The sequence below is a fragment of the Carassius gibelio genome, chromosome B19, assembly GCF_023724105.1.
Source record: "Carassius gibelio isolate Cgi1373 ecotype wild population from Czech Republic chromosome B19, carGib1.2-hapl.c, whole genome shotgun sequence".
Lineage (NCBI taxonomy): Eukaryota > Metazoa > Chordata > Actinopteri > Cypriniformes > Cyprinidae > Carassius > Carassius gibelio.
This window is the reverse complement of record NC_068414.1, coordinates 7,626,157-7,640,985: the sequence shown is the minus strand read 5'-3', so window position 1 is coordinate 7,640,985 and position 14,829 is coordinate 7,626,157. Positions and strand designations below refer to the sequence as shown.

General features: G+C 39.2%; 1 long non-coding RNA gene across 2 annotated transcripts; it reads left to right on the top strand.

Moving 5' to 3' along the window:
- Positions 1 to 488: 488 nt before the first annotated feature.
- LOC127979243 (uncharacterized) lies at positions 489 to 3,633 on the top strand. 2 transcript variants are annotated; one of them, XR_008158759.1, is made up of 4 exons: positions 489 to 1,326; positions 1,470 to 1,504; positions 2,251 to 2,285; positions 2,707 to 3,633. It is a non-coding gene; the product is annotated as an uncharacterized LOC127979243 (long non-coding RNA). The 2 variants fall into 2 exon arrangements; XR_008158760.1 differs by having other exon boundaries at positions 489 to 1,504.
- The last annotated feature ends 11,196 nt before the right edge of the window (positions 3,634 to 14,829 follow it).

Genomic DNA, 14,829 nt, shown 5'->3' with positions numbered 1-14,829 from the left:
AATTACATTCATGCTAATTTTCCTTGTTTAATGTCTGAATTGAGTTCTAGCTCAGAAGGCTGAATTACTTTTTCAAATTTGTCCCTTAGACAATTTAAATTATATTTTTCTGTATGTTTCATGGAAGGCAAACAAACTTATAGTTTCATGGCTTTATGCCATCATCTTCTTACTCGGTTTGAACATTTATTTTAATCTACATTAGTGGCTACTGAATTAGCACCCAGTCAATAAAGCAACATCAGTCCCAATTCTATCTATGGCTCTAACAGTCTCTGGAGAAATGGACTAATTTTTTTTTTTTACACAATTCCTACAAACAAAAAGAGAACGAACCTCTGCTTCTACAATCTCTTTATGAACTGACGAAATTGTTTCCTAAACAATTCCTACAGGAATAAAGAGAAAGGATCAAGTTTATGCTTCTACAATCTCTTGATTACGGGACTAAACTTTTTCTTAAACAATTCCTACAGATACAAAGAGAACCCAGCCGGCACATGACCGACCTTCAACGTTGAAATATGGTTGAAATAAGGTCAGTTGTGGTTTCAACGTTGAAACAACGTTGATTCAACGTTTAAAGCTGAATGGTTGAAAAACATCCAGCACATGACCAACTTTCAATGTTGAAATATGGTTGAAATAAGGTCAGTTGTGGTTTCAACGTTGAAACAACGTTGATTCAACGTTTAAAGATGAACTGTTGAAAAACTTCCAGCACATGACCAACTTTCAACATTGAAATATGGTTGAAATAAGGTCAGTTGTTTTAATGAAACAACGTTAAAAATGTTTAATGCTAAATGGTAGAAAAAGGTTAACAAGCTTTTAAATTATTTATATTAAATTATTTAAATTAATTATTATTTTAATAGCATTTAAAAATATTTTAGTCATGATACCTATTCTAAAATCTAAAGGTATATGTTAAATATTATCATCATTAACAACAATAAAACTATACATTTCGCTGCTTTATCACACTGAAACAACTCCCATTGGTAGTTTTATTTTATTACTTCTATCATGATTGGTTAATCTGGCTGTCATTCAGGAAACTGGACAACGAATCGGTTCGCGCTTTTCTACATTTAAAAATATGACCGTTGTTGTCGTCTTTCTGTGAGTGAGGCGGCTAACTGTGAGCTGCTGCTCGTTATAACTGACTGCTCGGTCGGTCCCGAATTATTTCATATTTGCCTGTACATTTTTTATTTATTTTGAGCGAATTTGAGTCGTGACCTGTCAATGGAGTACAAAAACTGTGAACACAAGAAAGGTCAGGTGTTCTGCGAGGTCCTGAAAACATCCTGTCAAAATGAGGTAAGAAAATCGCTAACTTTATCTTTATTATCTTTTGAAAATAGTAAAGTATTACCAGAGTTTACAAATGGGTAGTTAAAAGGACATGTAACCTGCAGATAAATAAATACCCGTGTGTCTATTTTTGCATTGCTTTATCACAGCTGATCAAGTTAGATGCTCACCTAATGTGTTACTGGTGAGTTATGTGTTAATGTCTGTCTTTTAGAGATTTTCCCATATTTTCCTGATATGAATCCCATGCATTAGGTGTGTTATATATGTTTGTATTCTTATAATAGTTTCAAAGTGTTTTCTGCAACATATAAGTGCAAATGTCGTTATTTAAATAATATAATTTTAATGAATTAATGAAAATGAAAAAAAAAAAAAAAAGGATTGTTTAAAGCCATGGTTCTCAAAGTGTCAGGCCCCCTCTAGTTGTTATGCAGGTGAATCACTAAATTAAACTAATTAATGTTAATACATTTTAACTTAATCTTTGAGTAAGTTTTTTTTTTGCACATTTAAGTATGTTACAGTTAAAGTACAGTACAGTTTTGTAACTTTTGTTACATAATTACATTTAAAATTAAATTTTAATTTAAACTTTTTTTTTTCCCATTTACCTGTGTATGTAAGCACAGTTGTAGTGTTAATGTTCAAACTGTATTTACCATGGTAAAGTGTCTGACAATTAATTTTCTTATTAGAATAAAACTGCCTCATTTTTTTAACTGTAGAGCTGTAGCTGAATAGTTTGGCCTACTACGCTGCTGAAATGTAATGGTGGTCATTATGGTGCAACTTAATATTTAATAACAAATATTTTCTGAAGTGGTACTTATAAAAAGTTTGAGAATCAATGGTTTAAAGAAATGGTATAATATGAAATCCTGCTTTTTAATAACTTTTCAGTAAACCATTTCTTCTTTCCCCTTGTAGAGTCATCGAGGATCCAGCTTGTTCTTGAAACATTGGTAAGAAATTGTTCATCTGCTTCATTGCACTGTCACTTCTGCTAGAGATGCTTTGACCTTTTGTGATAGGTTTTGGTTGTGCTTAGTTTAATAAAAATGTACTGAATTTGATTTGACTTGTTTTACTACACTGTAATGTTAGTGTTCTGATTAAAACAGTGTAACTGGGGGCTCTGAAAACACTGCTTGTGAATAATTTGTTAATATTGTACATTTTCATCTGAATACATTAAATAAGTGTTTAATGAATAGTGTTGTCCACTTTGGTTCCAACCTCACTGTTACTGAACTGTAAAGTGAAAATATTGTGTGATTTATTTTGCATTCAGTTTTCAGTTAAATATATTTCACAATATCAAAGTTATTGTCAAACATTGTGAACATACCTAAACAAACTGGTTAAATCTTATGTTCCCTCCAGAAGTTTGCCCTCTGCAAGTGAACGACGCCTTGTGGTGCCATCCCAGAGAGGTTCACAATCACTCTCACGGACCTTTTCCTGGACTGTGCCCAGCTGGTGGAATGACCTCCCAATCTCAATCCGAACTGCTTAGTCTTTACTCATTTTCAAGAAACATCTTAATACTCATCTTTTTCACCAGAACTTAACCAACTAAGGCTAGCACTTTTCCTTCTATTCTTGTCTTTTATATATATAAAAAAAAAAAACCTGGCTATGCGTTCTGTACTAGACTAACTGAGACTTGTCATGGCACTTGTATACTGTTGTTGTTCGCTTGTACACCTGACTGCTTCTGTTCTTCTCATTTGTAAGTCGCTTTGGATAAAAGCATCTGTTAAATGATTAAATGTAAATGTTTATACAGGACAGTACAGAAAGTGCACAAGTGGGAGAGAGTGGAGGGGACGGCGTCAGAAAGGACCGAGCGCTGGGACACTTTCAAGGATCACCTGAAGCACAACCACACTGTATACACTAAGGCTGCTGGTTCTAACATTTTAGAGTGCCCTGCGGTAGAAATCTCATTCTGCATTCCCCACGGTAAAGAAGACACAGTCCGGGGGGGTTCCCATTAGAAATCAACGGGTGGAAGGTTCCCTTCTCGAACTGTTCAACACATTTTCACTGCACCAATGTACACAACTCTTGTAATGAGACACATTACTAAAACATGTTTTTGACAGAAACTGTAGGTTTCCACCAAAATAAAAGATCCACTGGTTTCAGTCATAAAGGTACAAGGGTTTGTCTTGTAAGTGCTGCAAAAAAATATGCATTTATGTGCCAAATTATTTCACAAAAACCTTTAAATATTATTGTATTTGGATTGTTCTACTACCTGTTTTTAGCATTACCTCCATGCATACTCTGCATAATAAAGTGTGGGATTATTTTCATCTGTTTTATACAGTATGTTTCCAAAATTAAACTGCTGTTTGACAATTTTGAGCATGTGGTAGTTTATTGAAGTTGTTTGTAAAGCCATTGCTGCCAGTCATTAGATTTTTAGCCTTGCATGTACATTGTTGATCTAAATGCCAACTAGGATCTAGGTGTATTTACACACGGTGCAAGGTACGACGGGGAAACAACGTCGTGTTATCAACGCTGATTAACTTTTCAAAATCAACACCTCATTCAGCTTTCATCCCAGGGCTGCAGCACGACCCTAATTCACCCATAATGCAGGTAAGACGGTGAAACAGCGTCGCGATTTCAACGGTGAATCCACGTCGTGATTTCAACGTTGATCCAATTTGCAAAATCGAAAGGTTATTCAACGTTGATTCAACGTCGGGATTTCAACAGTGAATCAGCGTTGTGATTTCAACCATACATCAACGTCACGATTTCACCGGTGAATCAACGTCGTGATTTCAACGTTGATCCAATTTGCAAAATCGAAAGGTTTTTCAACGTTGATTCAACCATGGTACCTGACGTTGTTTCAACGTTGAATCAACGTTGAAATGCCGGCTGGGAAAGAACCAAGCCCTTGCTTCTACAATCTCTTGATTACGGGACTAAACTGTTTCTTAAACAATTCCTACAGATACAAAGAGAAAGTACCAAGCAATTGCTTCTACACTCTCTTGATTACTGGACTAAATTGTTTCTTAAACAATTCCTACAGACATAAAGAGAAAAGACCAAGCCTCTGCTTCTACAGTCTCTTGATGAACGGACTAAATTGTTTTTTAAACAATTCCTACAGACTCCAGAGAACAGGACTAAACCTATAATGACACATCTATGGCTCCTACAGTCTCATGAGAACAGACTAAACCTCTTTCTTGAATGATTTTTTATAGACTCAAGAGGACTCGACCAAGCTGTAAACACTTTTTCTATAGATCCTATAGATCAGGAGAATTAACTAAATCATTTAAAAGGTTTCTACAGACTCAAGAGAAAGGCCTAAGCCAAACATTTCTTAAACAGTGCTACGCTGGTTATTGTGGTTAAACTATATACATCAAATGATCTGCTTATGAAAACAGTGCTCTTAAAGTTCTTTTAGAGAGCTGATAGTTCCACTAACCAAATTAGAATCTTTGAGACAGGATCAAGTTGATTCAAATAACATATGTCCACAGACACAGTCTGTTGATCTTCAACACAAAAACTGTAGTATCTCCAAAACTCTTTTGTTCACTTCTTGTTGCAGTTGGTGAGTTTTCTTCTTGTCAGTCTCTCCTGGCTGGCTTGCCAAATTGTTAGATTTTGCCGTATTTGACTGATCAGTAGTTTGGGTGGCTCGCCAATCTACTAGATTTCTCTAATACATAAAATAAGTAAGCTTGACCAAAGTTCTTGTGAGGAGAAGAATTTACTGAAGGTAGCAGTGTAGCAGTTCTTCAGCAGTGATGTTAGCACGTCATCCTTCAAAGAATCTTAACCCAAAGTACTTTCTGTGAGAACATACCTTTATAACTGTTAACAAATGTGCTACAGACACTACAATAACACCCCATGGAGAGCTAATGATAGTTTAACCTTTTGATGACTTGAAAGGATTTCTCCCATGGAGAGCTCATATATTGACCTGATGTTGACCTAAGAGGCTGATTATATGGGCCAGTTATTTCACACTATTGTGAACAAAGTACAGTTGCCTACAGTTGATTGCAAATACATTCAACCAAAGTTAATTAAAAACAAATAATCTTTCATAATGCTTTATTGGGTGGTTGTTCTGCATGCTAAGTTAAATAACTACAGCTAGTCCAAAATGCAGCAGCAAGAGTTCTTACTAGAACCAGGAAGTATGACCATATTAGCCCGGTCCTGTCAACACTGCACTGGCTCCCTATCAAACATCGTATAGATTTTGAAATCTTGCTTATTACTCATAAAGCCCTGAATGGCTTAACACCTCAGTATTTGAAAGAGCTCTTGTTACATTATAATCTTCCATGTTGTCACGCTGTCTAGTCTCTGTTTCCCTGGGTGTCCACTAGTGGGCTCACTTCCCCTTAGGCACTTCACCATAGGCACTAGAATTCCTCTAGTCTGCTCCTGTCTTCACAGTAATTGCACTCCAGTTAATTGCACCAGGTGCAGGCACTCTAGTGTCATTAGTCTCCCTAAATATTCCAGTCTTTTCCTGTTGTTTGAATGGAGTCCTTACCCTTTGTGTTACCAGCGTTCTCGTCTTCCGAGATTTACCCCTGCCTTCTCGTCCTCTGAGTTCCCGTTCCTTTCCTTCCTGTTCAGTTGGGAACCGCCATCTCACCATGGTGGACGGAGAGGGGAAAGGGGGCGCAAGTCTGCAGAGCCAGCGCCACTGCACAAGATGGCTGCCAGTCACATGCCGCTGCACAAGATGGCCACCAACCCAGCGCCACTGCACAAGATGGCCGCCAGCTTGGAGTCACTGCAGAGGATGGCAGCTACAGTGGGCTTTCCTGAGTCGAGTCATATTCCCGTTGACCCTCCAGAGTTGAGTCAGGTTCCCGTTGACCCTCCAGAGTCGAGTCACATTCCAGTTGATTCTCCAGAATCAAGTCAGATTCATGTTGACCTTCCAGAGTCGAGTCAGGTGCCCGTTGATTTTCCAGAGTTGAGTCAGGTTCTGTTTGACCCTCCAGAGTCGAGTCAGGTGCTCGTGGACCCTCCAGAGTTGAGTCAGCTGCTCGTGGACCCTCCAGAGTCAGGGTTAGTCACCGCTGACCTTCCAGAGTCAGGGCTAGTTACCATGGACTTTCCAGAGTCAAGGCTAGTCACCGTTGACCTTTCAGAATCAAGTCAAGTCACTGGTGATCTTCAAGGACAAAGTCAAGTCACTGGTGATCTTCAAGGACAGAGTCAAGTCACTGGTGATCTTTAAGGACAGAGTCAAGTCACTGGTGATCTTCAAGGACAGATTGAAGTCACCAGTGATCTTCATGAACAAAGGCCAGTCACCACTGATCTTCATGAAAAAAGGCAAGTCACCATTGATCTTCATGAAAAAATACAAGTCACCAATGATCTTCATGAACAAATGCAAGTCACCAATAATCTTCATGAGCAAAGTCAAGTCAGCACCGATCTTCTGGAATCCAGTATAAACACCATGGGATTACCAGAGTTTCGTCACTTCTCTATGGAATTTAGAGCTGAAACAACGAATCGATTTAATCGATTAAAATCGATTATTAAAATAGTTGTCAACTAATTTAGTAATCGATTCGTCGCTACATAAATTTTATTTGCCATAAGCGGCTCATTTCGTGCATATTTCAAATCTGCGGTGACCAAAGTGTGGCAGTAATGAGCCACCGGAGGTTTTACTCAGCCAGTACAGCAGGTGAAGTAGCGAATAGCCAACTTCGCTGTGTCCATTTATTTTACTGTCTATGGTTTTTCCAGGCGCGTCCACACCGCATCCATTTATCCTTTGCTGAAATTTCCGGGTCTTCATGGAGAGGGCACGTCATGGAGAAAGCACGTCATGGTTGCTTAGCAAAGGCAGACGCCTCAGGGGCGCTTCTGCCCGAGCGCTTTGGAAAGAAGGAGAAAGCGGCGCGACTAGCGTTTTCCACGAGTTTTTAGGTGCGATATGTGAACGGCCCCTAAGAATTTTATTTGTGCAGATTCTCCAGTACAAGGTTGTTTGCAAATGTTTAGTCGTAAAAGCTGATAACATTGCTTTTTAACAGTTAACATTTAAAGCTTTACAAACATGTTATGTGATCAATTTGTCGTTTACCAGTTAATAATTCAGACTTGCAGGCTAATTATGACTGAATGAGAGAGGTAAATGTTTGAGTATATTTAAAATGCACTTCTTTTCTAAGTATTCACTGCTCTTTTTCACACAGCAGGTTTTTTGTGTGTGTCCCAATTTTTTTTTTCTGGACAACCTTCTGATGGATTTTACTTTAAATTGTGAGTTCCATTCAGGTTTCATGCCATTGGCACTTTTTTTCGAAGGATTGTTTACAATTTCACAGCATAAGCTATAAAGCTTTTTCCCAGTAAATAATAAAATACAATGCACTGCAATTTTATTCTGTTTTATCCTTATACTTTGTGAAAATATGTTCTCAAAGATTCCTTAAGCTTAGGAGCCCTAAGGACTGCCATGGTGAAAACAATATTTGAAATCTCCTTGTGAATTTTGCTAGAGTATGGATCATTTGGTTTTGATTGCAGAAGAGTTCGACAAAGGATTACTAACATAATAAAACAACTCCAGGTATATTTTTGATGAGGATATGACAATGCAAAATGGTTAAAATCTCTTAAAAATCTATGCTGAATGATAAAGACCCTTTATTAATAATTTACTTGGGGAAAAAATGGAAAAAACTAAAATTCAATTCAATTCAATTCAAGTTTATTTGTATAGCGCTTTTTACAAAATAAATCGTTACAAAGCAACTTTACAGAAAATTATGTTTCTACAATATTTAGTAGTAGCTAGTAGTTTGTGCACATTTGACACGATTTTAGAAAAAATAAAAATAATAATAATAATACAAGACGTAGTCAGCTAGATGATGAACTATCAATATTATTAATTAAGTTATTATATGATTCAGTCACACATTTAGCAATAATTGTTAGTTCTGTTTGTTGATTCAAGGTAGCATCATCTGGGGTCCTCTGAGGGTCAGCATCATCTCTTCTCAGGTGTTCTGGATCCAGACTGGAGCTTGTTTAAATCCTAGTTACATCCCGTGGCGAAACATAGAAACAAAATACAGACATAGCTGCTGATCCAACAAAGTAAAATTAGTTTAACCCAAGTTAATGAATAAAAATGCACCTTTGAACAGATGCAACTACACTCACAATTAAAAAGATACATTATTCGAATGCTTGGCGAAAGAGATGTGTTTTTAATCTAGATTTAAACAGAGAGAGTGTGTCTGAACCCCGAACATTATCAGGAAGGCTATTCCAGAGTTTGGGAGCCAAATGTGAGAAAGCTCTACCTCCTTTAGTGGACTTTGCTATCCTAGGAACGACCAAAAGTCCAGCGTTTTGTGACCTTAGGGTGCGTGATGGGTTGTAACGTGGTAGAAGACTAGTTAGGTACGCTGGAGCTAAACCATTTAGGGCCTTATAGGTAAGTAATGATAATTTGTAACTGATACGGAACTTAATAGGTAGCCAGTGCAGAGACTGTAAAATTGGGGTAATATGATCATATTTTCTTGACCTGGTAAGGACTCTAGCTGCTGCATTTTGGACTACCTGTAGCTTGTTTATTGACGAAGCAGGACAACCACCTAGAAGTGCATTACAATAGTCCAGTCTAGAGGTCATGAGGTCATTTCGTAGCTTGGCAATGTTTCTAAGATGGAAGAATGCAGTTTTTGTAACATTGGAAATATGATTTTCAAAAGACAAATTGCTGTCTAATATAACACCCAGATTTCTGACTGTAGAGGAAGTAACAGTACATCCGTCTAGTTGCAGATTGTAATCTACAAGATTCTGTGTAGTGTTTTTTGGTCCAATAATTAGTATCTCTGTCTTATCCGAATTTAATTGGAGAAAATTGTGTGTCATCCAATCTTTTACATTTTTAACACACTCTGTTAGCTTAGATAATTGGGAAGTTTCATCTGGTCTCGTTGAGATATATAGCTGAGTATCATCAGCATAACAGTGGAAGCTAATTCCGTATTTTCTAATAATATTACCAAGGGGCAACATATATATTGAAAATAGAAGGGGACCTAGGACGGATCCTTGTGGCACTCCATATTTTACTGATGATAAATGAGATGACTCCCCATTTAAGTAAACAAAATGGTAGCGATCGGACAGGTAGGATCTAAACCATCTTAGAGCCTGCCCTTGAATACCTGTATAGTTTTGTAATCGATCTATGAGTATGTCATGATCTATGGTGTCGAACGCAGCACTAAGATCAAGTAAGACTAGAAATGAGATGCAGCCTTGGTCTGACGCAAGGAGCAGGTCATTTGTAATTTTAACAAGTGCAGTTTCTGTGCTATGGTGGGGCCTAAAACCTGACTGAAATTCTTCATACAGATCATTTTTATGCAGGAAGGTGCTCAATTGAGCAGACACAACTTTCTCTAAAATTTTAGACATAAATGGAAGATTTGAAATAGGCCTATAATTTGCCAGTACACTAGGATCTAGTTTTGGTTTCTTAATAAGAGGCTTGATAACCGCCAGCTTGAATGGTTTTGGGACGTGTCCTAAAGTTAACGACGAGTTTATGATATTGAGAAGCGGTTCTTCGGCTACAGGTAACAGCTCTTTCAGTAATTTAATGGGTACAGGATCTAATAAACATGTTGTTGGTTTAGATACAGTGATAAGTTTATTTAGCTCTTCCTGTCCTATGGTTGTAAAGCACTGCAGTTTATCTTTGGGTGCAATGGATGAAACTGAAGTGTTAGACGCTGTAGAATCTACATTCGCTATTGTATTTCTAATGTTATCTATTTTATCAGTGAAGAAATTCATGAAGTCATTACTGTTTAACGTTGGTGGAATATTTGAATCAGGTGGCATCTGGTAATTTGTTAACTTAGCCACTGTGCTAAATAAAAACCTTGGATTGTTTTGGTTATTTTCAATGAGTTTGTGTATATGCTCTGCCCTAGCAGTTTTTAGAGCCTGTCTATAGCTGGACATACTGTTTTTCCATGCAGTTCTAAAAACTTCTAAGTTAGTTTTTCTCCATTTGCGTTCAAGACTACGAGTTAATTTCTTAAGAGAGTGAGTATTACTGTTATACCATGGTACAGTACGTTTTTCTCTAACTTTTTTCAATTTGATTGGGGCAACAGCTTCTAATGTATTAGAGAAAATAGTGCCCATGTTGTCAGTAATTTCGTCTAATTCGTGTGTATTTTTGGGTACAAATAGCAGTTGAGATAGATCAGGCAGGTTATTTGCGAATCTTTCTTTGGAACAGGAACATATAAGTACATAAACCGATTAATCGTAAAAATAATCGACAGATTAATCGATTATCAAAATAATCGTTAGTTGCAGCCCTAATGGAATTACTCGAGCCTCTCCACGGCTCTGATGAACTACCAGAGACTCTCCTCGCCTCTGCGGAACTTCCAGAGACTCATCATGTCTCAGTCGAACTCTCTGAGCAGCCGACTGTTCCTGTTGTGGCCACGGAGGCTACCCCTTACATGTTCATGTTCTATGTTTCAGACTTGCCCAACCAGACTTGTCCTCGGGTTGGTCCGGATGTGGATGTGGTTGTTTTCTGCTCCGCCCTGGGAGCCTTCTGCCTCGACCACAAGGATGTGGTGGTCTTCTGCTCCGCCCTGGGGGGCGTCTTGTTCAACCACACGGACGTTGTGGTCTTCTCTTCTGCCCTGGGGGGCTTCCGCCCTGACCACATGGTTCTGGTGGTCTTCTGCTCTACCCTGGGGGCCTTCTGCCTCGACCACAAGGATGTGGTGGTCTTCTGCTCCGCCCTGGGGAGCGTCTGGTTCGGCTGCACGGTTGTGGTGGTCTTCTGCTCCGCCCTGGGGGACATCCATCCCGACCACACGGTTGTGGTGGTCTTCTGATCCGCCCTGACCACACGGTTGTGGTGGTCTTCTGTTCCGCCCTGGGGGCGTCCGTCCCAACCACACGGTTATGGTGGTCTTCTGCTCTGCCCTGGGGGGCTTCCGCCCTGACCACATGCTTGTGGTGGTTTTCTAATCCGCCCTGGGGGGTGTCCATCCTGACCACACGGTTATGGTGGTTTACTGCTTCGCCCTGGTGGGCGTCACGTGATTTCGTTCTTGGACTTGTGTTTTTGTGTTTAGTTTTTGTTGTTCTTCTGTCTGTTTCTTTCTTTCTGTTTCCTCCTATGGACCTGGCCCTCCATCTCTCCCCCTGATCCTCCGCTGGTCCACCTCCCTCCTGGGTTTCATGTCTGTGTCTTTCGTTCTGTTTCCCTCTAAGGACCTGGCCCTCCGTCCCTCCCCTGATCCTCAGCCGGTCCACCACCCTCCTGGACTCCCTGTTATGTGTTTCACTTCTATTGTCTCTGGTTTCCCATTCTACCTTGTCATCTTGTCTCTGTTTCCCCATTCTACCTGGTCCTCTTGTCCATGTTTTCCCCATTTTATCTGGCCCTCCGTCCCTCCCCCTTGTCCACCGCCGCTCCACCTCCCTCCTGGTCTCTTTGTCTGTTTGGTTTTCCCTTGGGTTCGGGTGGAGCATCTGGCAGCTGCTCCGTGGAGGAGGGGGTAATGTCACGCTGTCTAGTCTCTGTTTCCCTGTGAGTCCACTAGTGGGCTCACTTCCCCTTAGGCACTTAACCATAGGCACTAGAATTCCTCTAGTCTGGTCCTGTCTTCACAGTAATATCATTCCAGTTAATTGCACCAGGTGCAGGTACTCTAGTGTCATTAGTCTCCCTATATATTCCAGTCTTTTCCTGTTGTTAGTATGGAGTCCTTACCCTTCGTGTTACCAGCTTTCTCATCTTCCGAGATTTACCCTTGCCTTCTCGTCCTCCGAGTTCCCATTCCTTTCCTTCCTGTTCCCTCTTTTTGTTTTGTTTGTTTTCTTGGACTGCTTGTTTGGTTTTGACACTGGCTTATGTTTAACAATGAATTTGGATTACCCTTTATTGATTAATAAATCTTACCTGCATTTGGATCTCTCCTTCTTCCTGTGTCTCTCTAGTGCATGATCGTCACACATGTCCGCTGCGTTCTAAAAACTCAGGCAATTTGATAATACCTAGAATATTAAAATCAACTGCGGGCAGCAGATCCTTTTTCTATTTCATGCCTAAACTCTGGAATAACCTACCTAACATTGTTCGGGAGGCAGACACACTCAGAAGTGGAAACAGGTAATGTTGCATACATTTTAGGAGTTCAGAAAGAGAGGGGAAACACTTTAGCAGACACTTTAGCATTTCCTGGACATAATTTTTGGTGAATGAGTAGGATACATGAAACACTTTAACGTCTGTGTAGACTTTTTCCTCCTCAAACCCGTAGAACTAATAACTGTTCTGACTAGTTCAACATCACTATGTTCTACTTCTTTTAACCTTTGGATGCTACTGTCAGACTGTCAGACTGTGTAAGCCTTTGAGGATAATGTTGAGCAATTATCCTTTCCTTTGAATTGACTGAGCATCTCTTGAGGGATCGTATCCGAAGGGTATAGTACACCCTTGTCCAGCATAACTGCTCCAAATTCAGGGTGATGGTCTTCTCTTGTTGACTTGTATTTGAACTGTATTTATACCTTGAAGGTATTTTTCTGGTTCTTTTTTTTTCTGGTTCGTTTTTTTGTCAGGAAACTCAATTCTGGCTTTTTTAAAGACAATCTTCAATTGATTTCTGTCCTAAGTTCCTGAAGCCTTTTTAGAACTCTTTCCACCACTATGTATGACACTGTCAGATCCACATCTTTACACATAAGAGTGGCAGAGGCAAGAGCAGTCTCCTGAAACACTGGTGTGGCCACCTCCAATCCAAGCATAAATTCTAAATTTATGATCCGAGACAACATTACAGCATCACATGCAACTGGATCAGGTGGACGGTTATTTAGTGCCCAAACTCTGAGATAATCTACCTAACATTGTTCTGGATTTTTTCTAGTTTTAATCTAGATTAAAGACCCATCTCTTTAACCTGGTTTACACATAACACACTAATATGCTTCGAATATCCAAATCCATTAAATGATTTTTAGGCTGCATTAATTAGGTAAACCAGAACCGGGAACACTTCCCATAACACCTGATGTACTTGCTACATCACTAGAAGAATGGCATCTACACTAATATTAGTCTGTTTCTCTCTTATTCTGAGGTCACTGTAGCCACCAGATCCAGTCTGTCTCCAGATCAGAGGGTCACTGCAGTCATCCGGATCCAGTACGTACCCAGACCAGATGGTGGATCAGCACCTAGAAAGGACCTCTACTGCCCTGAAAGACAGCGGAGACCAGGACAACTAGCGCCCCAGATACAGATCCCCTGTAAAGACCTTGTCTCAGAGGAGCACCAGGACAAGACCACAGGAAACAGATGATTCTTCTTCTTCTGACTTTGCTGCAGCCTGGAATTGAACTACTGGTTTCGTCTGGTCAGAGGAGACTTGGCCCCACAACTGAGCCTGGTTTCTCCCAAGGTTTTTTTCTCCATTCTGTCACCGATGGAGTTTCGGTTCCTTGCCGCTGTCGCCTCTGGCTTGCTTTGTTGGGGTCACTTCATCTACAGTGATATCGTTGACTTGATTGCAAATAAATGCACATACACTATTTAAACTGAACAGAGATGACATCAATGAATTCAATGATGAAATGCCTTTAACTGTCATTTGGAATTATTGACACACTGTTTTCCTAATGAATGTTGTTCAGTTGCTTTGATGCTATGTATTTAGTTTGAAGCGCTATATAAATAAAGGTGACGACTTAACTTACAAACGACAAAATAACGAGAAGATCATGAGAAAATCATCTTGTTTACTTCACAGAAAACAACATATTGATAGATGTTTTGCGATATAATGCCCATATGTGAGTGACTGACAATGGCCTTGAATATTTAGTGGTTCACACCTGAGAGACAAAAGGCAGGTAAGATAGAGTGTGAACAAAGTAAAATAATGTGAGTTTGTATTTGTTTTACAGAGTATATATATAAAAAACACATTATTGAGCACACTGATCTAAACACTGGGATTTGAACAGTAACACACCTTTTTTTGTCATTGCTGAAACAGATTCTGTACAAATGGTGGAAAAAGTAAACCATACCTAATATTTCCAATGTCTGCTGCTGCTTTTCATGGATTCAATATATATATATATATATATATATATATATATATATATATATATATATATATATATATATATATATATATTTTTTTTTTTTTTTAAATAAAATCAGCAAGATCATCTGTACTCATGGAAGTTATTTAACCATATATTATGTAAAACATTACATCTTTCTCTCTGTCTCTGTATATATATACACACGTGTGTGTGTGTGTGTGTGTACAGTTATAAGTTCTATAACCTCAGTGGTCTTTCCTCTGTGGCTTACGTTGCTGTCTGCATCTCGCACTCTTCCTCTTTTTCATCATATTCTTTGTCTGGCTCACCTCCGCCTGA